Source organism: Oncorhynchus tshawytscha, unplaced genomic scaffold (assembly GCF_018296145.1).
Source record: "Oncorhynchus tshawytscha isolate Ot180627B unplaced genomic scaffold, Otsh_v2.0 Un_contig_3376_pilon_pilon, whole genome shotgun sequence".
Classification (NCBI taxonomy): Eukaryota; Metazoa; Chordata; class Actinopteri; order Salmoniformes; family Salmonidae; genus Oncorhynchus; species Oncorhynchus tshawytscha.
This window is the reverse complement of record NW_024608021.1, coordinates 17,169-26,061: the sequence shown is the minus strand read 5'-3', so window position 1 is coordinate 26,061 and position 8,893 is coordinate 17,169. Positions and strand designations below refer to the sequence as shown.

The 8,893-nt window shown below is 44.2% G+C and overlaps 6 non-coding genes across 6 annotated transcripts; all 6 read right to left on the bottom strand.

Moving 5' to 3' along the window:
- Positions 1-918: 918 nt before the first annotated feature.
- On the bottom strand, positions 919-992 carry trnai-aau. Its single transcript has one exon. It is a non-coding gene; the product is annotated as a tRNA-Ile (tRNA).
- An 879-nt stretch (positions 993-1,871) lies between these two features.
- trnaf-gaa lies at positions 1,872-1,944 on the bottom strand. Its single transcript has one exon. It is a non-coding gene; the product is annotated as a tRNA-Phe (tRNA).
- An 82-nt stretch (positions 1,945-2,026) lies between these two features.
- Positions 2,027-2,099, bottom strand: trnai-aau. Its single transcript has one exon. It is a non-coding gene; the product is annotated as a tRNA-Ile (tRNA).
- An 879-nt stretch (positions 2,100-2,978) lies between these two features.
- On the bottom strand, positions 2,979-3,051 carry trnaf-gaa. The gene has a single exon. It is a non-coding gene; the product is annotated as a tRNA-Phe (tRNA).
- An 82-nt stretch (positions 3,052-3,133) lies between these two features.
- Positions 3,134-3,207, bottom strand: trnai-aau. Its single transcript has one exon. It is a non-coding gene; the product is annotated as a tRNA-Ile (tRNA).
- Positions 3,208-4,524: 1,317 nt separating this feature from the next.
- On the bottom strand, positions 4,525-4,597 carry trnaf-gaa. The gene has a single exon. It is a non-coding gene; the product is annotated as a tRNA-Phe (tRNA).
- Between the last annotated feature and the right edge of the window lie 4,296 nt (positions 4,598-8,893).

The following is an 8,893-nucleotide window of genomic DNA, read 5'->3' as shown; positions in this document are numbered from 1 at the left end:
GAATTAACAGAATTCTGGGGGCCATCTCTCGAATGAAGAATACCTTACCTGTCCTTTCCTCACTGTTCTTGTTCATAGAAGTGAAAATGTGTCTGACTCTTGCTAATGATGTGTTTTCTGGAAGAGGGTGGGGCTTTATAGGTGAGCTGTCCATCCTAAACTGTATGGTTGGAGATCTTATTCCTACAACATGAACCCGAGAAGGCTAGAGGGTAATATTGACATAATTAAACGAGAAATTAGTATTAACCAAGCATAAGAGATCACTTGATCTGGATAAACAGGAAGTGAGAGTAGGATAGGGAGGGATGTCTCAGTGGAGTTCTATGTAAACCAAGTGGTGTCTGACTCCTTGGCAGTTCAGGACTAAGAGTAGCTATGATGGAAGACATATATGCACGTCTCTGTAGTTCATGGAAACAAGTTATAGCTCACAGCATGTGAGAAGGCTACATAAATCTACATACCCAGCATGGAAGGAGAAAGTAAGGGTTTCAGTTGATAACCTAGGGCATTCCAGGTAGAAAAGTTAGAGCAGCTGGTTGCTCTATAGACAGCTGAATACAAGCATTGTCCCTGACAAAGCAGATACTGACGGTGGAGTTGTCCAGAGCCAAGAGCCGGTGTGGATAGTTCAGAAATGGAATTATTCACCTAAGGGAACAGCCTGTATAGTAAAGCTATTCATGAAAGCAGGAAAGCCGGATAACAACAGTTGTGTGGATTTGCACTATTTATATCCACATGTTCCTCTGAAATCTAGGCTTCCTCCTTCAAAGTGAGTGTGGTGCTAATAACGCCAAGTTCAAACGCTCTCCCAACTGAGCTATTTCAGCAATTCACTAAGTTCAATTCTGTGGCACCCTTGACAATTCACATGCATGTGACTCACAATTTTGACACTCAAAATGTACATCATAGCCAGTACGGGGATCGAACCCATGACCTTGGCGTTATTAGCACCACACTCTAACCAACTGAGCTAACCAGCCACTAGCTATTGGCCGCAATTGTTGAGATGCACCGAGCCTCTGCAAGTGCTGGCGCGTAAACTAACAAGTCCACCAACAGCATAGCCTGACAAGACTGGACCCTCTTGGTTGCTTCATGCGGAAATTCCAAACGGCTGGGGAATTAGCTCAAATGCTTTGCATGCGTGAGGTAGTGGGATCGATGCCTGCATTCTCCAAAAGCACATTGTTTGATGGATCCAAGAAAACTCCAGTTCAGACTTCATGCAGCCTTGTCTTACGACAACCTACTGTCATGTAAACAATGACAAGAAACTGTCATGTAACAATGACAAGCAACTCTCATGTAACACTGATGTCACAATGTCAGATGAAAAAGAAGACATTACTTACTTTCAGAGAGCAGCGTATCACACACTCTAACCAACTGAGCTAACCAGCCGCTGGCTACAGAGCACAATTGTTGAGATGCACCGAGCCTCTGCAAGTGCTGGAGCGCAAACTAACAAGTCCACCAACAGCATAGCCTGACAAGACTGGACACTCTTGGTTGCTCCTTGTGGCAATTCCAAACAGCTGGGGAATTTGATCAATTGGTATTGTGTTTGCTTAGCATGCTATAGGTAGTGGGATCGATGCCCGCATTCCCCAAAAACACATTTTTTTTGTGGATCCAAGAAAGCTCCAGTTCACACTTCATGCAGCCTTGTCTTACGACAACCTACTGTCATGTAACAATGACAAGCAACTTTCCTGTAACACTGATGTCAAAATGTCAGATGAAAAAGCAAGACATTACTTACTTTCAGAGGAGCAGCGTAGCACACACCATTGAGGCCCACAAACAAAGCTGTGGATAGTTTCCTTGAAGCCAGAGCATAAAGAAAGAACAAATACAAATGCCAAAACCCAGGATCAAACCAGGGACCTTTAGATCTTCAGTCTAACGCTCTCCCAACTGAGCTATTTCGGCAATTCACTAAATTTAATTCTGTGGCACCCTTGACAATTCACATGCATGTGACTCACAATTTTGACACTCAAAATGTACATCATAGCCAGTACGGGATCGAACCCATGACCTTGGCGTTATTAGCACCACACTCTAACCAACTGAGCTAACCAGCACTAGCTATTGGCAATGCATTGTTGAGATGCACCGAGCCTCTGCAAGTGCTGGCGCAAAACTAACAAGTCCACCAACAGCATAGCCTGACAAGACTGGACCCTCTTGGTTGCTTCATGCGGAAATTCCAAACGGCTGGGAATTAGCTCAAATGCTTTGCATGCGTGAGGTGAGTGGGATCGATGCCTGCATTCTCCAAAAGCACATTGTTTGATGGATCCAAGAAAACTCCAGTTCAGACTTCATGCAGCCTTGTCTTACGACAACCTACTGTCATGTAAACAATGACAAGAAACTGTCATGTAACAATGACAAGCAACTCTCATGTTACACTGATGTCACAATCAGATGAAATGAAAGACATTACTTACTTACTTTCAGAGAGCAGCGTATCACACACTCTAACCAACTGAGCTAACCAGCCGCTGGCTACAGAGCACAATTGTTGAGATGCACCGAGCCTCTGCAAGTGCTGGAGCGCAAACTAACAAGTCCACCAACAGCATAGCCTGACAAGACTGGACACTCTTGGTTGCTCCTTGTGGCAATTCCAAACAGCTGGGGAATTTGATCAATTGGTATTGTGTTTGCTTAGCATGCTATAGGTAGTGGGATCGATGCCCGCATTCCCCAAAAACACATTTTTTTGTGGATCCAAGAAAGCTCCAGTTCACACTTCATGCAGCCTTGTCTTACGACAACCTACTGTCATGTAACAATGACAAGCAACTTTCCTGTAACACTGATGTCAAAATGTCAGATGAAAAAGCAAGACATTACTTACTTTCAGAGGAGCAGCGTAGCACACACCATTGAGGCCCACAAACAAAGCTGTGGATAGTTTCCTTGAAGCCAGAGCATAAAGAAAGAACAAATACAAATGCCGAAACCCAGGATCGAACCCGGGACCTTTAGATCTTCAGTCTAACGCTCTCCCAACTGAGCTATTTCAGCAATTCACTAAATTTAATTCTGTGGCACCCTTGACAATTCACATGCATGTGACTCACAATTTTGACACTCAAAATGTACATCATAGCCAGTACGGGGATCGAACCCATGACCTTGGCGTTATTAGCACCACACTCTAACCAACTGAGCTAACCAGCCACTAGCTATTGGCTGCAATTGTTGAGATGCACCGAGCCTCTGCAAGTGCTGGCGCGTAAACTAACAAGTCCACCAACAGCATAGCCTGACAAGACTGGACCCTCTTGGTTGCTTCATGCGGAAATTCCAAACGGCTGGAGAATTAGCTCACATGCTTTGCATGCGTGAGGTAGTGGGATCGATGCCTGCATTCTCCAAAAGCACATTGTTTGATGGATCCAAGAAAACTCCAGTTCAGACTTCATGCAGCCTTGTCTTACAACAACCTACTGTCATGTAAACAATGACAAGAAACTGTCATGTAACAATGACAAGCAACTCTCATGTAACACTGATGTCACGATGTCAGATGAAAAAGAAGACATTACTTACTTTCAGAGAGCAGCGTATCACACACTCTAACCAACTGAGCTAACCGGCCGCTGGCTAGAGAGCACAATTGTTGAGATGCACCGAGCCTCTGCAAGTGCTGGAGCGCAAACTAACAAGTCCACCAACAGCATAGCCTGACAAGACTGGACACTCTTGGTTGCTTCATGCGGAAATTCCAAACGGCTGGGGAATTAGCTCAAATGCTTTGCATGCGTGAGGTAGTGGGATCGATGCCTGCATTCTCCAAAAGCACATTGTTTGATGGATCCAAGAAAACTCCAGTTCAGACTTCATGCAGCCTTGTCTTACGACAACCTACTGTCATGTAAACAATGACAAGAAACTGTCATGTAACAATGACAAGCAACTCTCATGTTACACTGATGTCACAATGTCAGATGAAAAAGAAGACATTACTTACTTTCAGAGAGCAGCGTATCACACACTCTAACCAACTGAGCTAACCAGCCGCTGGCTACAGAGCACAATTGTTGAGATGCACCGAGCCTCTGAGTGCTGGAGCGCAAACTAACAAGTCCACCAACAGCATAGCCTGACAAGACTGGACACTCTTGGTTGCTCCTTGTGGCAATTCCAAACAGCTGGGGAATTTGATCAATTGGTATTGTGTTTGCTTAGCATGCTATAGGTAGTGGGATCGATGCCCGCATTCCCCAAAAACACATTTTTTTGTGGATCCAAGAAAGCTCCAGTTCACACTTCATGCAGCCTTGTCTTACGACAACCTACTGTCATGTAAACAATGACAAGAAACTGTAACAATGACAAGCAACTTTCCTGTAACACTGATGTCAAAATGTCAGATGAAAAAGCAAGACATTACTTACTTTCAGAGGAGCAGCGTAGCACACACCATTGAGGCCCACAAACAAAGCTGTGGATAGTTTCCTTGAAGCCAGAGCATAAAGAAAGAACAAATACAAATGCCAAAACCCAGGATCAAACCAGGGACCTTTAGATCTTCAGTCTAACACTCTCCCAACTGAGATATTTCAGCAATTCTTGAATGCTGTGGCACCCTTGACAATGTCACATGCATGTGACTCACAACATTTGACACAACAACCAATGTACATCATAGCCAGTAAGGGGATCAAACCCACCTTGTCCATTGGCTTATTAGCACACACTCTAACCAACTGAGCTAACCGGCCTGGCTACAGAGCACAATTGTTGAGATGCACCGAGCCTCTGCAAGTGCTGGAGCGCAAACTAACAAGTCCACCAACAGCATAGCCTGACATACCTTAAGGGAACATTTTGACATTTGCTGTATGGTTAGTGAGAAAGTCCATATTGCAAATGTACGGTCCCTTACTAGACGTCCGAAAACGTTTGTAAAATTCAAATGGACGGCGTCGGGCCGAGGGCGGCAGGGCAGGGCCTACCCGGGAAGTCATCAAATGAACTTTCTCGGACATTCAGTTTCCGTTTTATAAAATAATCAAATTTTGGTCATTTTTCCGCTGTCCCGAAAAATCCCACAAGAGGGCATAAGCAATCATATTGTAAACAAAACATCACGAATCACGACGGGGCCTTATCTCCAAAACGGAAAATATTTCAAAGCCGAAACTTGGTGAGCGTAGGTTTGGGATAATGGGCAGTTGGTCCCGAACAAGATGGCGTCTAGGCCTCGACGGTTTTTGAGTTATGGCCATTTCTCTGGGATTAAAGGTCCAAAATGAAAATAGAGAAATTATTTTTCCACTTCACGTCAAAGTCAAGGAGCCTCCGGTGTCAATAAAAAAAGAACCAGCCATTTATCTATCGTCATTTAAGAGAAATCTTACAATGACAAATTGGTGATGTTCAAAGATAGTTTTTTTTTTCAACAGTTACAGATCCAGTTGCAGGGTGTTCATACGAATCTTTTTAAAGTGTGCTGCGGAGCTCTGCGAGATTTCTGTGATTTTCTATGATTTTCTGAAATAACACACACTCACTAAACCCTCCGTAAATAACTCAGTTCTTAACGTAAAGACTTAAAACTCAGGATTCTGTAGGGCATACCCCAATCAGGATATGAGTTTATTTATAGCTTCCTGTGCCAACCGGAAGTGCCTTTAATTGGGTCACACTGTCTGTTTTGAAGGGTTAAAAAAGTCACATCTTTCCAAAACTTCATATGTGTGACTAGGTAACCCTCCTGAACTGTAAATCAGTCATTTCTCCCAACAGATGTCAAAGAAAAGCTCTCACACACACACAGCAAGGATGGAGTGACAAAGTGCGGTGCTAAAAGACACAGAGAGCAGGCAATGGCATTACCATAATCCCTAGGCCGTGCCGAGTTCAACGAGATATCCCGCTTGACCGTAGCTCGCTCGGTCTAAGCGCAGCGACCATTAGAAAAGTAGGCCCAAAATGAAGCCTGCCACACAATGTCATTTGCTTTTGTGTGAGAACCGTTAGGTTGAGAAACACAATTCGACCTCAGGTACGTTCCTAAGGTCCTCCCGATCCGTGCAAGCCTAACCTTGACCTTGTGGCATTAACCCTTAACAGTTAAAAGAAGGTGTTTACTTCAAACAGTTTGCATTGACTTCTCTCCCCATAGGAATACATTGCCTTCACCCCTAAATTCAACCTGAAGCCTATATGGGTTATGAATGCCGTATGAACCTGTCTTCGGTAACAGTCCATCAGGCCAGTATGAGGTCTACCTGTGTTGATTGTAAGCTTCCTGGACCAACCGGAAATGGTTCAAATCACCCTAAAAGTGTATATCCATACCCTGCCTGCAGTTTGATACACATAGTTCATTCAACCCTGTGTAAATCAGTCAATTCTTAACGTAAAGACTTAAAACTCAGGATTCTGTAAAAGCATACCCCAATGAGGATATGTGTTGACTTATAGCTTCCTGTGCCAACCGGAAGTGCCATAATTGGTGTCTCAGGGGCTGTTTCGAAGGGTTAAAAAAGTCAGATCTGTCCAAAACTTCATATGTGTGATTAGGCAACCCCCATGAACTGTAAATCAGTCATTTTTCCCATAAAATTTCAAAGGAAAACTAAATCACACACACACACAGCTTGGAAGGAGGGACGTATTGGGGTGCGTAGAGACAGACAGTGCCTGCAATAGTTAGCTTTGTTCGAGCTAAAAAAGAACCGTCAGACCTAGAGTTCCGAAGCTTTAGAAACCTGTTCTAGACCTCAGGTCGATAGTGCGTGGTGAGTTAGGTGGCTCTAGCAGGTTCTCGGACCGAGAAACATCCTCGTACATTTGCAATGACTTCAATTCATTTTGACCATTACGAAAATGACGACATTTAGAAAAGTCTCAGAGACGCAAGGCTAGGTGCATTGAAACCGGCTCGGCCCATAGAGACGGACCCCAACGTTTCTGTCCGATAGCTCATTCAAGGACCCCATAGCAAGGCATGTAAAAAAGTGGATTTTCAGCACCAATTAGGGTTTTACTCGGGCACCGAAGGACCTGTCGAGCCGAAACTCGGGATTCGGGGTCGCCTCACATAGGCCTACACATAATCGACTTTATCTGAAATGGACTGGACCCGCAGCTAGAACGTAACTATGTGTTTTACATTTTTATTCTTTTTTAAACTGAAGGCGTTGTGAATTATGGGTCTGCTCTGACATATGTGATAGTTGGCTTCTAAATGAGTTGGAAAAAGTCGGTTTGGTGTCAATTGGTATCAGTTTGGTGTCAGAATGACATCTAATTGACTGATGGACACTGACTTGCTAGTTGACTTTTGTACATTTGCAATATGTTTAAACGGAGAGGGACCATCACCAAAATGGCATTCTGAAATCAACACAAAAAATGGCATCACCATAGTGTCCAGACTGTGCCGAGTTCAACGAGACGTCCCGCTTGACCGTAGCTCGCTCTGAGTGCAGCGACCTTGAAAAAAAGAAGGCCCAAAATGAAGCCTGGCCCTCAATGCCATTTGCTTTTGGGTGACAGTGAGAGAACCGTTAGGGTGAGAAGCACAATTCGACCTCAGATACGTTCCTAAGGTCCTCCCGATCCGTGCAGCCTAACCTTGACCGTATGGCATTAACCCTTAACAGTTAAAAGAAGGTGTTTACTTCAAACAGTTTGCATTGACTTCTCTCCCCATAGGAATACATTGCCTGCACTCCTAAATTGAACCTGAAGCCTATGTGGGTTATGAATGCCTTATGAACCTGTCTTCTATAACAGTCCATCAGACCACTATGAGGTCTACCTGTGTCGATTCTAAGCTTCCTGAAGCAACCGGAAGTGGTTAAATTCACCCAAAAGGTATTTTGATGTACATAACCTGCAAATGTGAAAATGACTGCATTCAACCCTGTGTAGATCAGTCAATTCTTAACTTAAAGACTTAAAACTCAGGATTCTGTAAGAGGCTACCTCAGTCAAGACATGTGTTTACCTATAGCTTCCTGTGCCAACCGGAAGTGCCTTTCATTGGGTCACACTGTCTGTTTTGAAGGGTTAGAAAAGTCACATCTCTCCAAAACTTCATATGTGTGACTAGGTAACCCTCCTGAACTGTAAATCAGTCATTTCTCCCAACAGATCTCAAAGACAAACTCCCTCACACACACACACAGGAAGGATGGAGTGACAAAGTGCGGTGCTTAAAGACACAGAGAGCAGGCAATGGCATTACCATAATCCCTAGGCCGTGCCGAGTTCAACGAGATATCCCGCTTGACCGTAGCTCGCTCGGTCTAAGCGCAGCGACCATTAGAATAGTAGGCCCAAAATGAAGCCTGCCCCACAACATCATTTGCTTTTGGGTGACAGTGAGAGAACCGTTAGGGTGAGAAGCACAATTCGACCTCAGGTACGTTCCTAAGGTCCTCCCGATCCGTGCAAGCCTAACCTAGACCGTGTGGCATTAACCCTTAATAGTTAAAAGAAGGTGTTTACATCAAACAGTTTGCATGGACTTCTCTCCCCATAGGAATACATTGCCTGCACTCCAAAATTCAACCTGAAGCCTATATGGGTTATGAATGCCTTATGAACCTGCCCGATTCTATAGTGAAAAAACATCACCAAATGGACATGATGAAATCAACACAACGAGTGATGGAAAGGAACAACTATCACTGCCCGGCCATCCTGTGTTCCCATAGCGGGCATTAATATCAGAATGACCGGTAAATGCATTTTACAAACATATTTTTATTTTTGGGTTACCAGGTGCCTATTTTCAATCACCAGTTGCACAATAATGCGTATCCATCAGAATATTTTAAACAGTCCATAAAGCACTCAGGACGGCCCCCACGGATAGAGGGCCGTAGTAGGGTACTCCCATAGC